The 18877-nt window shown below is 40.6% G+C and overlaps 1 non-coding gene across 1 annotated transcript; it reads left to right on the forward strand.

Moving 5' to 3' along the window:
* The first annotated feature begins 4506 nt into the window (after positions 1–4506).
* LOC136234319 (small nucleolar RNA R71) lies at positions 4507–4613 on the forward strand. Its single transcript, XR_010691208.1, has one exon. It is a non-coding gene; the product is annotated as a small nucleolar RNA R71 (small nucleolar RNA).
* Positions 4614–18877: the final 14264 nt, after the last annotated feature.

Consider the following 18877-nt stretch of genomic DNA (forward strand, 5'->3'; position numbering starts at 1 on the left):
TCGAATATTTTGACGACTAAATACGGTCCTAACCATCTGGATTTAAGTTTTCCTGGAAATAAACGAAGTCGTGAATTAAATAACAGCACTTTATCCCCAACATTAAAGTGTTTGACTTTAATTTTTGCATCGTGCCATTTTTTCACTTTTTCTTTATAAATCTTTGCATTTTCGTAAGATAGATGACGTAACTCATCTAACTCATTCAAATTGAGCAAACGTTTCTTACCTGCTTGTCGTAAATCAAAGTTAAGTTCCCTAATAGCCCAATAGGCTTTATGTTCTAATTCGACTGGCAAATGACATGCCTTACCATACACTAAACGGTATGGAGTCATTCCTATTGGGGTTTTAAATGCAGTACGGTATGCCCATAACGCATTATTGAGTTTAGAAGACCAATCTTTTCTAGAAGATGAAACTGTTTTTTCGAGAATCCATTTGAGTTCTCTATTTGATATCTCCGCCTGACCATTTGACTGAGGATGGTATGGCGTTGATATGCGGTGGCGTACTCCATATTTTTTCATAAGCGTTTTAAAACTTCGGTTTATAAAATGAGTACCGCCATCACTAACGATTACTGTTGGACAACCAAATCTACAAAATATATCGTTAAGAAAACCTACGACAACTTTAGAATCGTTCGTCGGGGTTGCAATTGCTTCAACCCACTTTGAAACATAATCAACGACAACTAATATGTAAGTCTTACCAAAAGAAGGGGGAAAAGGTCCCATGAAATCAATTCCCCACATGTCGAAGACTTCAACTTCTAAAATGGTTGTGAGGGGCATCTCATCTTTCCTTCCTAAATTTCATGTTCTTTGGCACTTATCACAACGAGTAATAAATGAATGGACGTCTTTAAACATCGTAGGCCAAAATTACCACATTCAAATATTCTAGCTGCTGTCTTGTTAACTCCATTATGTCCTCCATAAGAGCTAGAATGGCATTCCGACATTATGGATTCATATTCATTTTCACCAACGCATCTCCTAATTATCCCGTCACCACAAGTCTTGAACAAAAAAGGATCTTCCCAAAAATACTGTTTAATATCGAAGAAAAATTTCTTCTTTTGTTGGAAATCTAATCCTTCCGGAACAATATTGGCTGCAAGATAATTAGCAATATCCGCATACCATGGTGACATGACACTTTTCATTTGATAGAGATGTTCATCAGGGAAATCATCTCGTATACCGTTAGTTTCACCTATAGGACCATTCTCATCTTCAAGTCTCGATAGATAATCGGCGACAAGGTTTTCAACTTCCTTTTTGTCTTTTATTTTTATATCAAATTCTTGTAATAATAAAACCCATCTAATTAGACGTGGTTTTGCATCCTTTTTAGCAAATAAGTATCTTAATGCTGCATGATCAGTATAAATAATAACTTTCGAACCTAACAAGTATGACCTAAACTTATCACATGCAAAAACTACAGCTAACATTTCTTTCTCAGTTGTGGTGTAGTTTAATTGTGCACCAGACAGTGTGTGACTTGCATAATAAATGACATGAAGTTTCGTATCTTTCCTTTGACCTAAAACACATCCGACAGCTAAATCACTTGCATCACACATAATTTCAAAGGGTAAACCACAATCTGGTTTAGCAATGATAGGTGCACTGACTAGAGCAATTTTCATTTTTTCGAAAGCTTTAACGCATTCTTCATTAAAATCAAAGGTTGAATCTTTCATGAGTAAATTAGTAAGTGGTTTGGAAATTACAGAAAAATTCTTAATAAATCTTCTGTAAAAACCAGCATGTCCTAAGAATGATCTTACTCCCTTAACAGTAGTTGGAGGGGGTAATTTTTCTATTACTGAAGTTTTTGCTCTATCTACTTCTAATCCTTTTTCAGATATTTTGTGACCTAAAACAATTCCTTCGTCAACCATGAAATAACATTTTTCCCAGTTTAATACCAAATTTGTTTCTTCACACCTAGATAAAACTTTATCCAAGTTTTTCAGGCACGAATCAAAAGAATCTCCATAAACTGAAAAATCATCCATAAATACTTCCATGATATCTTCAATGAAATCATTAAAAATCGCAGTCATACAACGTTGAAATGTTGCAAGTGCGTTACATAGACCAAAGGGCATCCTTCTATATGCAAATGTTCCGTAAGGACATGTGAAGGTTGTTTTATCTTGGTCATCCGGGTAAATGTATATTTGAAAGAATCCGGAGTAACCATCTAGAAAACAGTAGAAAGCATGACCAGCTATCCTTTCGATCATTTGATCAATGAAAGGAAGAGGAAAATGATCTTTCCTAGTTGCTTTATTTAGATTTCTATAATCTATACAAACTCTCCAACCAGTGGTGGTTCGTGTAGGAATTAATTCACCTTCTTCATTCCTTACAACTGTTATGCCTCCTTTTTTTGGTACACAATGGATTGAACTAACCCATTCACTATCCGAAATAGGATAAATGATTCTGTTGTCTAGAAGTTTAGTAATCTCATTTTTTACTACTTCCTTCATATTGGGATTTAGGCGTCTTTGCCTATCCGCTTTAGGTGGCTTATCTTCTTTTAAGTGAATTCTGTGCATTACGATGCTCGGATTAATACCTTTTAAGTCTGAAATTTGCCAACCCATACTTCCTATCATATTTCTAACAACTTCTTTCAATTTCTCTTCTTGAACTTGTGTTAATTTGTTAGAGATAATTATAGGTAGAGAATCGCCTTCGCCTAAGAAAGCATACCTCAAATGACTTGGTAATTCTTTAAGTTCTAATTTAAGTGGAACTATAATCGAAGGCGGAACTGGTCCATCTTCTCGAATCAAAGGTTCTGGGTCCTTATCATCTAGTTCCTCACTCATTATAGGTTCTATTATTTCTTCTTTTTGAACAATGTCATTTACACATTCTTCAATTAAATCAAGTTTCATACAAGCGAAATCCTCCATAGGATATTTCATCGCTTGATTCATATCAAACTCAATCTTATCATCTCCTATTCGTAAAACTACTTTCCCTTCCGACACATCAACTAGAGCACGTCCCATGTTCATGAACGGTCTACCAAAGATTAGCGGACAATTTACATCATAAGCAAAATCTAAAATAATGAAATCGGTAGGAAAAATAAATTTGTCAACTTTAACTAAAACATCTCAATTATACCGTATGGTCTTTTAGTGGTTTGATCCGCTAATTGCAAAACCATATTGGTACGTTTGATGTCTTCTTCTAAGCCTAACTTATTAAAAATAGATAATGGCATCAAGTTAATGCTTGCTCCTAAATCACAAAGACAACTGGGAAATTCAATATCTCCCAATTTACACGGAATGGTAAAGCATCCGAGATCTTTGAGTTTAGTCGGCAAATTGCTTGACACAATCGAACCACAATCTTCAGTTAGTGAAATGGATGAAATTCCTTCCCAACTGATTTTCTTTGATATTAAATCTTTGAGGAATTTACCATAATTGGGAATTTGCGTAATCGCATCCATAAACGTCAAATTGATATGCAAATTTTTAAGTTTATCTAAAAATGTTAAAAGTTGTTTATCATAGTCCTTATTGCGGACTTTGTGTGGAAACGGTGGTTTGGGTACAAAAGTTTTTGTACTAGAGTTAATTGGTGCATCTTTTTGTTTTAATGAATCTTCTTTGGGCTTCGGTAAATCAGTTTCAGGTAAAGTCGAATTTCCGAGCATTTCCGGGCCTAAGTAATTTTTCCCTGAACGAAGCGTGATAGCCTTAACATGCTCTTTCAGATTTTCTTCCATATGGCTTGGAAGACTTCCCTCTTTGCGGGATGGAATTGATTTAGCGAGTTGTCCAATTTGAATCTCCAAATTATGGATGCTAGATGATTGGTTTTTAATAAGCTGATCGAATTTATTCTCGATCCGTTTAAAACCATCGTCGTGATTACTTATTTTTCCGCTCATAGCATCAATAAATTTGTTGATTTTAGAAGATAAAGTGCTAATCGTATCTCTTGATTGATTTTGATAATTAGTAGTACGATTTTGATTAGCATTAGCATAATTATTGTCTCTCCAATTAAAGTTAGGATGATTTCTCCATCCAGGATTATATGTATTGGAATAAGGGTTATTAGTTTGGTTTTGTCCTTGGACAAAATTTACCTGTTCAATTTCACTCATACCTTCGTAATCCACATCCGTTTGGATTGGCTTACCATTTGGATCACACGGTGCCATAAACCTATCAATTTTGTGCGATAAGGCAGAAAATTGGGCTTGCAACATCGCTACTGGATCAAGATTCACTATACCTTTAACTGATGACGTTGCTGAGGATGATGGTTTCACTATTGGTACGTGTCCACGTTCCGCGGGCCACATACAACTGTTGATTGCCATTTCCTCCAAAAGTTCTTTTGCTTGGGCAGACGTTTTCTTCATAAATAACCCTCCAGACATAGCGTCCAATGAACTTCTAGTTGTAGGATTTAGTCCATTATAAAATGTTTGCATTAAAAGTTTAGTGGCAATTGGTGGTGTGGGCATAAACGTTGAAGTTCTTTAAAACGTTCCCAAACTTCATAAAGAGTTTCACTATCATTTTGAGAAAAAGACGTTAACTCTTTAATGACTCTTGCGGTTTTTGCTAAAGGAAATTTTTTTGATAAAAATGCTTGGGCTAATTGCTCCCAAGTCTCAAATGATGCGGCTGGCATAGAAGTCAACCACTCTTTGGCTCGATCCTTCAAAGTAAAAGGAAAAAGGCAAAGACTGATCGCTTCCGCAGTCACATTTGGTATTTTAAAAGTGTCGCAAATTTCTAAGAAATTTGTCAAGTGGGTGTTAGGATTTTCGTTAGGTAACCCATAAAATGTTACGTTATTTTGTAACATATTAAGCAACGCAGGCTTAATCTCAAATTGATTTGCATTAATTTGGGGTCTAACTATACTGTTTGTTACACCGGCCACACCTGGCCTAGCGTAATCCATAAGTGTTGGTGGATCTGCCATCTTACCAGACTCGGTATTTATCTTTACTGGGGTTTTGTTTTTGTTTTTATTTTTCTTGTCTTTCTTGTTCTTCTTAATGGTTCTATTAATTTCTGGATCTAGTGGTTTTGGTGGTATGCCTGAACATCGAGAACTGCGCATGAACCTGAAATCTTGCACGAACCGAAACTACCTATAAAACAGAATTTGAAGAATAAATATATTAGTAACTTGATATAATTAAAATATAAAAGTTTGAATAAGTATAAATAAACCTAGATTCGAAATAAAATACGAAAAAATCTAAATTTTTGTCAAAAATTTTGGCGTTCCCCGGCAACGGCGCCAAAAACTTGTTGAGCGATTTCCCCAAGTGCACGGTATACGCTTGTAGTAATAAAAGATATCGATCCCACAGGGAACGTTTTTAAACAAAAACTTATTCTGAATCGGTTAAATTTACTTTTAAGGTTTATAATATGGAAAATCGTTTAATCGGTTTTGGTTTTGAAATTGCTAGAATAAGAATTAGATTAGAGTATGAGAATGTTTGAAAATATCTGATTTAAGAATGAATTTGCAAAACAGGAACGTTTTAGTACTTTTAGAAAAGTAAACAAGTATATTCGTTTGCATTAAGCAAAGAAAACAACTTTAAACTTTGTACGAATTATAAAGATGAAATAAATGACGGAACCTCTAATTAATTGGCTTTGAACGCGACAAAACCCTTCCGGGATAGTTGCCCTTAATCAAATTAAAACTCTTTCGAGATAATAATTTGCCTAAGTGTTCAACAAAGTTTCCTTATAAAGATTTTGAATTAAACTACATTTTAATGAAAACACCAGCAGTCACTTTAGTGGATTGGTTACTATAAGTGCTGCATAAAAATCTATCGAATAGAACGGACTTTATTAGATGAAATATAAATTGATACAAGTTTACAGAGAACATGGAGCATGGAAACATTCGACGACTTGCAAGTGAACGGGTTGTCAATCCTTTCCTTGGGTTTCGTTAGAGTTTGTCAGGCTCAGGGGCGGATCCTCTACTCAATCTTCTCGTTGAATCTTCGTAATAGAGACTGGGTCGGTCTACTACCAAAATGAAAACTAAATTTGAATAATGTCTAAACGCTACTGAATTTGTTATTATCTAGTAAACAATGTGTGTACATCATATTGCTTTTTACAGAATCGAAATCTAACTTCTGAATCACTTGACTCGGAATTTCTGCATAAATTCTACACTAATCTCTTTCTTCTACACATATCACATTATATTCAACTCTCAAATCAATACTTTATTTATAGATGTTGAAGAGTCTTGATTGAAGTGTCGTGTCTGTTGTGAAGGATCGTATCCGTTGCGAAAGGACGTCTTTATCCACTCGAACGATCGTGTTTCGTCGAAAACGAAAGTGTGTAACTAGGCTTCTAAAAACTCCTGCTCGTACCGAGAATATTAAATTCTCTGCAGAGAATGGGGGAGCATCAATTTGGTCTTCGAACGAAGGGAAGGAGAGGCTGGAACGCGCGTGTCGCGACCGAGAATTTCAGATTCTCGGTCGCGGCTTTCACAAAATTCTCTACCGAGAATTCTGTTTCCTCAACCGAGAATTCTGCATTTCTTCTGTTTCTGACTTCGTCTTTGTCCTCATTTTGGTGTAATTTGATCTTCGTCGTTTTTAACTCCTTTTGTAGGGTTTTTATTCTGTTTTTGAGCTCTTTTTACTCCTATTTGGATTTTACCAAATATTTATGTACCTTGCATGAAAGAAACATATTCGAGAGTAAAAGTATTCTAAATAGGTATAAATAGCACAAATTCGTAGCAATATTGATGTAATTATAGATGATATATTAGGTGTATTTTGGGCTTAACAACGGGCGCTAATTTCTAATCCCGAGCATTAGACACGCCTTGACTAGGATCCACGTAGTCTAAGTACTTCACGGGTCGGTCACACTACACGTAGTCGTCTTTGTAAGAGTAAATCATTAACCGTATATATTTAGAATCATTGTTTATCATACTTATAACTTATCACCATTCATATCACTTCGTAGAGTTTTTGTGACGCAAATCTGTCTCACCTATAGTTTAGGAGTAGTTTGTAGTTGGTTCCCACATCAACCCCAAAGTATTCACCGCTTAGATAACGTATAAAACCGAGTCGTTTAATACTTGTAGTTATAAATCTCGTGGATTCGATACCCGATCTTAACCGGATTATTACTTGATACGATGGGGTACACTTGCCCCTAAGTAGTAGTGTCTAGTCGAGATAGAGCATTTAAGAAGATCACATCCATAGTCGTAACTCACTTATCATAATATATATTTCATCATCCGCTCTACTAGATTTCTAACCCATCAATGTTCTGACCGGAAAGAGTAGAATAAATATGAAAAATATCCGTCATTGCTCTAACATTGCGTTTAGTGGCCCTCAGGAACAAAATGACATCATCTGCATATAAAAGATGGCTAGGAAAACTTACATTCTTGGAATACATACACGGCTGAACTGTCCCAATATCCACTCTCTGCGTGATAAGCCTGCTTAGAAAGTCTTCTGCGATGCAAAAAAGCAAAGGAGAAAGAAGGTCCGCCTGTCGAACACCACGAGTGCGAAATAACCCTTGACATCCCCATTAATTAGGATAGAGATTCTAGAAGAATTAAAAATGTTCCGCACCCAATTTCTGAATTTATCACTGAAGCCATAAGAACCCAGAACCTCCATCAAGAAATCCCAATCAATAGTGTCAAACTCTTTTCTGATGTCCACCTTAACAGCCATATTTCCCCTAAACGTGGATTTATTTAAAAGGTTAACCCCTTTAGAGGCTCCAGAGATGCAATCAGTAATAGAGCGGCCTCTAATAAACCTGAATTGTTGAGGAGAAACAATAGATTCAGCGATAATAGCAAGTCTAACAGCAAGGATTTTAGTCACAATTTTAAAGCAGAAATTGCTCAGGACAATGGGACGGAACTGATCAATTGTAATTGCATCTAACACCTTAGGTAAAAGCACCATGAGATTAGAATTCCAGCCTGTAGACATCCAACCAGTACAGAAAAAAACTATGAACTGCAGCAGAAACATCAGCACCGACAATATCCCAATAAGATTTAAAGAAAGCCCCAGTGAAACCATCAGGAGGTGCACTCTGATCATCCATCTGAAAAACAATAGCTTTAACTTCCTCAGGATTAGGAATAGCAGTAAGCATATCATTATCAGCAGCAGACACCAAATTAGGTATAATGTCCCTGACAATAGTAAAATCCCGATTCCCTATATCAGGGGCAGCAAACAGATCCGAATAGTACCCCAAGCCTCTTCCTTGTAGAAATCTATCAACAGATCTCTTGTAATGCTAAATGAAGTAAATGAAATTCATTCAACCAACTACTTTGATGACGATTTCATGGTGACAGTGGAGAAGAAGGAGGTGGTGGCGGCGAGGTGGCGGCAGTGGTGAGATCAACCAACTACTTTGATGATGATTTCCTGGTGACAGTGAAAAGGAGGTGGTGGCGGTGGTGAGATGAGAGAGAATAAGTTGCAGATGAAGGGAGAGAGAAAGAAAATCTCAGTTCAGATGCATCGGGTGTAAACATGTTGACCTACCATAAGTACAGGATATGTAAATAAAAGCATCATATAAAGTATTTAAAAATAGCACCATATTTTCTTATATTTTTAAAATTTATCATTAATATATATGAATAATAAAATTACATGTTACCCGAAAACACGATAAGAAATTGACACAAACCCGAACAGGTTAACATGATTATGATAAGAAAGGTTTTGGATTGGATTTAGGTTTACTCTTTTCAACACGAATTGACACGACACGAACACGAATAAAAACACGACTCGAACATGATTATCTCACCCTTGACTGCACCCATAGCTCATATGTAGGATATGGAATTGTTTGCAATAAGTAATTAATTATATGGGGAAAATTCTGGTTCTATGTGCAGGATACCAACCTAATTGGGATGTTTGACGTTGATTCTGTTGTTAGCTTTCTGCCTTTATTCAAAAAAGTATGGGAAAATTCTGAATATTAGTGAATATATTGAAATACCCTTGACTGCACCCACAGCTCATCTGTAGGATATGGAATTGTTTGCAAGAAGTAATTAATTATATGGGAAAAATTTCTGGTTCTGTGTGCAGGATACCAACCTAATTGGGATGTTTGACGTTGATTCTGTTGTTAGCTTTCTGCCTTTATTCAAAAAAGTATGGAAAAATTATGAATATTTGTGAATAAATTGTAATTAATAATAGAAGCTTTTGATAGCTTCTAGTTCTTGAACTATTTGATTTAACTTAGTTTGGTGTTTGGTGTTTTTGTGATAGTTATTTCAAAATAGTTATCACCAATCTTTTTTAATCCTAATAGAACACTTCAATTGCCTGAAGTAAAACAGCAAAAAATTACAAAAAAAAAAATAAGGAAAAAAACAAACATTTAGCTGTGATAACTTGCTGGATCCGATTAGATGATCTCCACCGTAGTTACTTGCAAAACAGAACCGGAGACAGGATCTCCGGGAAAACTCTCCGACGATCAAGTCAGTTTTTGTAGGAGGGTTGGTAAATTGATAATAGTATTGCTGGAAAAATATGAACGTACCTCCCCCTCTGGCCTTATGGCTTTTTTATAAGTGTTCTGAAGTAACCGCCGAGGGCGGTTACTCCTTCTAGGCCACGTCCCTTACGTGGCAACAAACGTGTTTGAGTGGGAGTTTTAATGCTCCGTTTAGGATGTCGGGGTGGTTATTCGCTTTACCCGCTTCCTTTATTCGGAGCCCGTTTGATCTTGGACCATGGGTCTAAGTGTAGATTGGACCCGTGTTTATGATTCGACCCGTTTTGGCTTCGCGGATCATCACATGCCTCCCCTTTAGTTTGGCAAGAGCCCTTTAGGGTCTTTTCACATGTTATAGGGGACTCTTCGTCTTTGTCTGGATATTCGAAAGTTGTTCTTTCCTTCTCCTGTCATTTCTTCTCCGGTGTCAACCCCTTAGTGTTCGTTCTTCTCTGTATTCTTTCCCACATGTAAGTTTTCCTTTCCGTTACTTGTAATTCGTTCGGCTCTTTACTTCTGTTCATTTTTCTTCATCAATATGTCGAACCTTGACCTCGATTTCGCACCGTTCGATGAAAATTACGTCCGCGAGGTGTCTCATGAGGTCGATAAGATGGTTGATGAAGCTTCAACCAGCTCTCCTGGGTCTGATTCCCATCCCGCCGACTTCCTCCACCTAGCGAATACAACCGATGAGGGTCTAGGTTTTGACCCTAAGAAGTTGATTCCGCCACCTGTCCCAACCCCCCGTTTATTACCGAAGAAGGACCGGTCAGGAAGCCTAGTTTGTCGCGAGACAATTGATGATTTGCGGGAGCAGTATCCTTGGCTTTAAGGTCTCGAGACCATCATTCCCGGGGAGGATAGAGGACCGGGCGACTACCCAAAGGGGTATTTCACCATTTTCATCGCCCAGATTATCTGCGGTTTCACGTATCCGCTGGCGGATGAGATTGCTTCCGTCCTGGGCGGTTACGGAATCGCACCCGGTCAATTGCATCCCAATGGATGGGCCGACTTAACTCTGGATAAATTTCTGGCGGATTGTTTGGAGGTTCCCTTCTCGCTCAAAATTTTCTCTAAGCTTCATCATTTCAAGAGTTCGGCGGGGTATTTCACTTTCATCCGTCAGAGCGGTTACTATGGTTTCGACGAGAAGCTGAACAAGATCCGCGAGTGGGACCGATCTTACTTCTTTATCAAGTTTAATGAAGGGAATCCAAACTTCCTTCGCTGCTGGGGCCGGCCCAATGTAAAGAGTTTGAACTTCGGTTACCCTAGTGAGGAAGAATCCGCTGTTATAAAGTTCTTAAAGAGTACGCCTCCTTTTGTATGGACGTATGATCAGGCCTTCCACATGCTAAGAAGTCGAGTGGCGATTGCCTACCGCGAGGGAGATCACGTTGTCTATATCCCTTATCGCGTTTTTGTTCAAGGTACTTTTCTTTTTTTTCATTTCCAAGTTGATGATTTCTTTTAACCCTTTGCAGGGGTGATCCTTTATCTCAACTCGCTGCAGATCGGGAGGCGAAAGCTCTAGCAAGAAGGAAGAAGCGGATGGAGGGAACAACTTCTGTTGCAGGGGCGAATTCTCCTATGGGGGCGGCTCCTTCTGTTGAGGCGGCTTCCCTTCCAATCGCTTCCGTTTCACAAGGTCCCACTTCTATTTCTGAGGACCTTCCTTTAACTAGGAAGCGAAAGAATAATGCAGATACGGAGTCTTCTCGTCCCAGGAAGAAAAACACATCTGTATCTCCTACTGTTGGCGGTACACCCATATCTGCTTCATCAAAAGGAAAGAGCAGTACACCAATTCACGAGGTATCTTGATTTATTGTAATGTTTATTGTTCTTTATAAGCTATCTGTTGTTCTTCTGATCTCTTTCCTTATGCGTTCGCAGCCTATTCCCGATATTAGCGGGTGGTGGACTAGGACCTTTGGCATGGCCATGAGTTTCTCCTGTAAGGACATTGTTTCTTCCATATGCAATGTCCTTGGGCGACTCCCCTCTGCTTCCCGCGTGCGAGAACAAGTACCTCTTCCTACTGCTATGAAGGGGATCGAGAAGCGCGCCATAGAGGTATATTTGTTGTTTTGGGGGTAGAAGCTTGTCATTCCCTTTCAAGGATTTTGTGTCCATAGTAATCGCATGTTTTTATTCGCGAGCCGTCTTATATGCAGATTATCAATTTCGCGGAGGGCGCTCTCCGAAGGGATGCTGAACGAGCCAAAGAGTTGGAGAACCTTGGTACTGAATTGGTGACTCAGAAGTCGCTTTATGATGATGTCCAAGGGAAGGTAAAGGCTCTTGAAGGCGCTTGTCAGAAGGCTATGAGCGAGAAGGAGGAAGCTCTCAAATCCCTCCAGGCTAAGTCCGACGAGCTGCAAAAGGTCCTTGATGATCTAAATTCATCCAAGGAGGCTCTGGAGATGCAAAAGAATAGGGCTGAGGAGATTCTAGCTGAAGATAGTGCTCGCATCTATTGGTATGGGGAGCGAATTCATGCCGCTTATGAGCATGGACATCCAGATCGAATACTTAACCGCCCCAAGGTTCCCATCCCTGAAAAGGATTTAACTGAGAAGTGGGACAAGCTGGAAGCCGAGGATGCTGATATGGATGAGGTACTCCTCTTAGATTGGCAGAGTTTTCAGGCCTCTCCAATTAGCTGCGAGATCCCTAATCAGAACGCGGAAGAAGAGGTACCACAAGGCGTTTCTCAGTCTGAGCAAGAGGTACCTCTCTCTGAAGCGGTTACTGATTCGAGGGTTGAGGATTCGCTTGAAGCAAATCCGCCCACTGGAGGAGATGAGGGAGCCGCTGAAGGCGAGGAGGGCAATAGGGGTGAAGGAGAGGAAGCTGTAGCGTAGTTTGATTTATATTTTGAACTGTTGTATGTAACAAACTGCCCGTATATATTAATTTTCTTTTACTTGCCGCTTTACCTACATGTGCGATTGTCGTTTTATTCCTTGTTGCCCTTTATTTTCATATGTTACCCTTGTCTTTTGCCGACTTCATCCTTGTAATTCTTTGTAGTTAGTTTCGTTTTTGCTAGGGTGGCCAGACCCTTTTTGCAATTTTTTGAGTACTCGTTTATTCGCTTAATTTTATGCCTTATCTTATGATTTTTCTTTCGAAAATAATCATAAGGTTAATCATAAGGTTTTGCGAGTGATGCGTAATCATGCATCCGCTTTTCTTTAATAGGCAACACATTTATGTGTTTTTAAGATTAACCATAAGGTTTTGCGAGTGCCGCGTAATCACGCATCCGCCTTTCTTTAATAGGCAACACATTTATGTGTTTTTGTGACCATGTTGAAAAGGATCCGCCTTCGGACGTAGTATATTGAATAAATGTAATAATTGAATACCTTTATTGATAAAGAAAAAAGGCTTCTTATTACATGGGTACATAAACTGCGTGGGATCAAAGCCTCATTAAAACCTTTTATCAGAAAACCCAGTGGGAAAAACTCATAAAAGGAAAAAGAGTACTCGTCATTTCCTTGAACTACTCGGCCTGTTTATATAGGCGTAGATTCTTTAGATTCCAGGTGCGCGGGAGCTTTTTGCCGCTCATTTCTTCTATTTCAAAAGTTGATGGTCCTAGCTTCTTCGATACTTTGTATGGTCCGATCCAGTTGACACCTAATTTGCCTTTGCCTTCTCTGGATTGTATTTTATCCGCTTTTTTCAAGACCAAGTCGTTCTCGTTGATTATCACTTTTCGCACCCTTCTGTCATGATATTTCTTGATTCTATTGCGGTACACTGCCATTTGCATGTAAGCTTTTTCCCTTCGTTCTTCAACAGAATCCAATGCATCCCTAATATTGATAGGATTTTGTGTGTCGCAATAATAAATTATCCGATCTGTAGGCGACTTGATTTCAACAGGCAGGACCGCTTCGGCTCCATAAACCAGCGAGAAAGGTGTTTCGCCCGTTGCTGCTTTTACAGAAGTTCTGTATGCCCATAGCATATGGGGTATCTCATCCGCCCAACCTGTTTTTTTATCACCTAGCCGCTTCTTGATTCCCTGAATCATGGCCCTGTTGGTAACCTCTGTCATACCATTCGATTGAGGATGATTTACAGAAGAAAAATGATTCTTGATTCCCATGCTTTCGCAGTATGTTTTGAATTTGACACAGTTGAACTGGGTGCCATTGTCGGTTATAAGCTTTTGTGGGATTCCAAATCGCATGATAATGTTCTCTCGTAAGAACTCGATCATTCGCTCAGGTGTTTGAGCGGTTACTGCCTCTGCTTCTACCCATTTGCTGAAGTGGTCAACTGCGACTATCAAGTACTTCCTTTTCTTTGTCGTTTCTGGGAATGGGCCCACTATATCGATTCCCCATGTTGCGAATGGCCATGCCGTCATTATAGTGATTTGTTCGGCTCCGGGAACATGCTTTTCATTCGCATGGATTTGACAGCTGTGACATTCCGCTACCATCTTCCGGGAATCATCCACCACCTTGGGCCAGTAATATCCCATCAACTTAACCTTTCTTGCCAACGCCGCCGAGGCTTCATGTGCGCCACAAATCCCTTCATGTAGTTCTCGCAGCACGTAGTCTCCTTCATTGCGACTAATGCATTTCAACCATGGACATGTATACGATTTCCGATACAAAGTTCCATCTCGAATTGAGTATCTCGCTGACTGCCCAATTAGCTTTCTGGCTAAGCTTTTATCAACCGGCAAATCTCCCTGTTCCAAATATTGGCGAATGGGCATCCGCCAATCTTCATCATCTACCAGTTCTTCGATGACCATAATCTGATTGACTTCGAACGCTGGTGCCGATCTTATCTCCAAATCGCATGCTTTTTTACTCCATGGTTCTCTACTCGCCGCTGCTTTTGCCAATTTGTCAGCCTTTGTGTTTTGGCCCCGCGGAACATGCACCATTTCCCAAACGACTCCCTTGCGTGTTAACTCCTGCGTCAATCTGCCGACCTCTTTATGGTATTTTACTAGATCCTCCTGTTTCACCAGATAATTTTTTGTGATCTGATTTATCATGAGTTTAGAATCGCTGTAGATTACCACTCTTTCTGGCGTAAGTTCATTAAGCAACTTCAATCCGCATATCATTGCCTCATACTCTGCGGCGTTATTGGTAGTTTCGAAAGTTAACTTTGCCGCATAGTACAAGCGAATAACCTCCGGGCCTTTGATGACGACTCCCAGTCCAGCTCCCTCTGTGGATAATGCCCCATCTGTGAACATGCTCCACTCTTCTTTTTGTGCCTTTGGACATTCGTCGTCATCCCACGTGAACTCATTCACGAAATCGGCGAGTACTTGACTCTTTAGTGCTGGTCTTCCTTCATAGCGAATATCGAATTCTCCTAAGCGAATTGACCATTCCATCAATCGGCCGGATGCGTCAGGTTTCTACAGTACCTTTCGCATTGGAATACCAGTTCTCACAATGATAGTATGCGCCTGAAAGTATGGCTTTAATCTAGCCGCTGTGGTTATCACCGCGAGGGCCATTTTGTCTAACTTCGAATACCGGAGTTCTGCATCCTTCAAGACTTTGCTCACATAGTACACTGGATATTGTTGTCCTTCTTCTTCTCGCACCATCACAGTGCATATCGCCATACTGGTGACGGATACATAAAGAAATAAATCTTCTCCATCCTCCGGCCTGCTCATTAAGGGCGGATAACATAGTAATCGTTTTATACCCTCAAATGCCTCTTGACAATCCGGCGTCCATTCAAAGGACTTAGATTTTTTGATGGCATTGTAGAAAGGTAGACATCTCCTAGCTGAGCATGATATGAATCGCCCTAATGCCACCAACCGCCCATTCAGTCTCTGTACTTCTCTTACGTTCCTCGGTGTTTTCATCTCCATCACCGCTTTTACTTTCTCCGGATTCGCCTCAACTCCCTTGCCGCTAACAATGAAACCCAGGAATTTTCCTGCTCTTGCTCCAAACGTGCATTTTTCTGGGTTCAATTTGAGGCCATATTTGATCAGCACTTCCAGGATTTCTTTAATATCCTGCGGGTGGTCTTGCATCTTCTTGCTTTTAATGATCATATCATCTACGTAGATCGAGAAGTTCTCGCCTGACTTGTCTGAAAATATCTTGTTCATCATCCGCTGATATGTTGCTCCCGCGTTTTTCAGTCCAAAGGGCATCACCTTGAAGCAATAAGTTGCCTGATGAGTTATAAATGATGTCTTGATTTCATCCGCCTTCTCCATGGGTATCTGATGGTAACTGGATTTCACGTCGGTGAACGATAAAGCTTCAAATCCTGCCGTCCCATCTACCAATATATCAATGTTAGGTAGCGGATACATATCCTTCGGACAAGATTTATTCAGATCTTTGAAGTCGACGCACATTCGGTACGTTCCATTTGGCTTTTTGACTAGCCACTCCGGATAGGTGACTTCTCGAATTGCATCTGATTTTAGCAAATCCGCCACAGCTTTTTGTCGCACTGGGGTTGCACCTTTGTCCACATTCAAACGATGGGTTGCTATGTCTGGACTTATTCCTTTCAGCACTTCATTTGGAGCTGCGAATGCCGACTCGCATTGGATCAACACCTCGGTAATGGCTTTCTTCGTTTCTTCTGGGAGTCCTGCCGCTATTCGTACGTTCTTGTCATTTGAGATGGCGAATAGTTCCGTTTCTCCCAACGCTTCCGCCGGCAACTTCTCATCAACTTTATCCTTTTCATCTGGTCTTGGTTCAAGTGACAATGTATAGGCTTGTTGAGATACAAGTTGATCACCTTCCACTATGACTCGCCCTTGGTGTGTTGGAAAATGTAACGTCAAATTCTTCATTGAGATGAGCGATTCCGTTTCCGATAGGAACGGACGCCCCAGAATTATGTTGTAGGCCAATGGGAGATCAATAATTGCGAATTCTAGATCACCTCGCCATTTTAGATTCTTATCACCCATTTCTGCCTCCAGCACCACCTGTCCACTTGTTTGAGATGATTGACCTCCAAAGCCAGTTACATCCATGAACGTATGTTCCACTCGTTCGTCATTAATTCCCAGCTTGTTGAATGCAGTCCGAGTAATAACATTACAAGAACTGCCTGTATCAATAAGGACCCGCTTAACGTCCCATCCTTCTACGGCCATTGTAATCACCAAAGCATCCGCATGTGGCTCCGTGATTCACGCAAATGAGTAATTGAGGGCATCCCCCTATGTGTGTTGCTTTTTCGCTGTTCACGGCGAGCCCTTTTTGTTGGAGGCTCATAGATCCCGCCTGCTATCACGTTTATCACCCCTTTTTTCTGCTTCTTTTCTGGCCTTGCATCCACTTCATGCGGGAGCGTTGTTTTCTCGTCACTCGCCTCTTTTCTTACGAATTGACTCAGTTTGCCTCTCTCGATTAGCTTTTCAATCTGCTTCTTCAATTCATAGCAATCGTTTGTGTCATGGCCATTCAATTTGTGGAACCTGCAATATTTGTTAGGATATCTCCCCAAATTGGTTCGTCCCTTGGCCTCAGGAAACTGCACATCCTTTTTCAGGGGGCTTTTCTCAATCCAAAGTAGCACCTCATGACGAGTCGTGTTCAATGGTGTTTGGTATCCCCCCCCTTGAAAGGAACGATTGCCCTTTCGAACAAAATTATCCTTGTAATGTGTTTGGTTTTGATGCCGTCGACCATCTGAAGTGTATCTAGCCGCCTCCCTTTCTCGCCTTGTTTGAGCTCTATGCTCCCTGTTAACGTCGTCCACTTCCATGAATTCTTTTGCTATCTTCATGAGTTCAGCCACGGTGCGTGGCTTGTTCCAGATGATTTCCTCCCGCATGCTCCAATCCGTGGTTCCATTCGCCATGATATTGCGAATGCTCACTATATCCGGGTTCTGTAACCGCACCAGAATATCATTAAATGCGACAACAAATTCCCTTAGGGAATTATAATTTCTCTGTTTGATCTCCTTCAGCTGCCTATCCGTCACATCCGCTGCTTTACAGCCCACGAACTTTGCACAGAAATCACGACTGTATTGATTCCAATTGTGAATGGATTCAGTAGGTAAAGACCGAAACCAATCAGATGCCGCTCCGCCCAAAGTGGTCGAGAATAATCTGCAAATTATGCTTTCACTCGCTCCTGCAACATCCATTAATTCTCTATAGTTCCTGACATGTGCTTCAGGATCAGAATTTGGGTCCCCATAGTATTTAGGTATCGCCGGCGCTTTTATCCTGTGATCTGGAATAAATTCCCGCAACGATGGAGCGAAGGGCGAATCGCTCTGCACCTCTGCTCTCGCCCTAGGTGTGTACCCCATTCGCTCCATCATACTCCGCAGTTGATCTTCCAATTCAATATGGGGTATTCGCCGATCCTCTTCCATCCGCTGCTGGTGAACTCTAGGTGGCATCCACCCGCCAATTGGTGTTGAAAGTTGTTCCCGCCGTGGTTCTAGCCGCCGTCCAGTTATAGGATCAAAGTTCCAAGTGTGCTTCTGTCCAGACGTATTCGCCCCAGACGTCATCAACTCTGAATATCCGTGAACAAAGGGCTCCGTTTGTCGTAGCGGAAGGATTCCTGGCATTCCCGACGTCGGTTGGGATGTTTGTCAGGTCGGATGGATCGTCATACTAGGATCGTGATACGAGTAGTTGCCTGGGTGGCTGTGTGGGTTCATGCGACTACTCTGACCTATCTGATTTGGCTCTCGAGATGGCTGCGGAAGCGCAGATATGGTGGCAGTAGTCGATGGTTGTGTGGAGATGACAACAGGTTGTTGAGGAGCAGCCGCCACGGCGGTATTGTGATCAGCGATTGCGGTTAGCAAATCAATCATTCGATCCCCCGCCGCTTGGCTCATATTTGAAGCCAAGACTTGTCCTGCCATTTGGACGAAATCGCTATTGGACATCTCCATCTCAGTTTGCACTTGGACTTCCAATAATGGACTCAATTGTCCCGGAGGGTTCGTCGAGCTAGGCACCATAGGTTGTGTACTCGCAGGCTGCGAATTCGCAATCCGTGGACCCCTTGAGTTCATACTAGCTGATCTGGTTGTAACGCCGGTCGTTCGTGATGGTTCTGACATGTTCTTTGTGTACCTTTAACCAAATGTTGGTAAAAAAGGTCCACGCTCACCGCACCAATGATAACTTGCTGGATCCGATTAGATGATCTCCACCGTAGTTACCTGCAAAACAGAACCGGAGACAGGATCTCCGGGAAAACTCTCCGACGATCAAGTCAGTTTTTGTAGGAGGGTTGGTAAATTGATAAT

This window comes from Euphorbia lathyris, chromosome 6 (assembly GCF_963576675.1).
Source record: "Euphorbia lathyris chromosome 6, ddEupLath1.1, whole genome shotgun sequence".
NCBI lineage: Eukaryota > Viridiplantae > Streptophyta > Magnoliopsida > Malpighiales > Euphorbiaceae > Euphorbia > Euphorbia lathyris.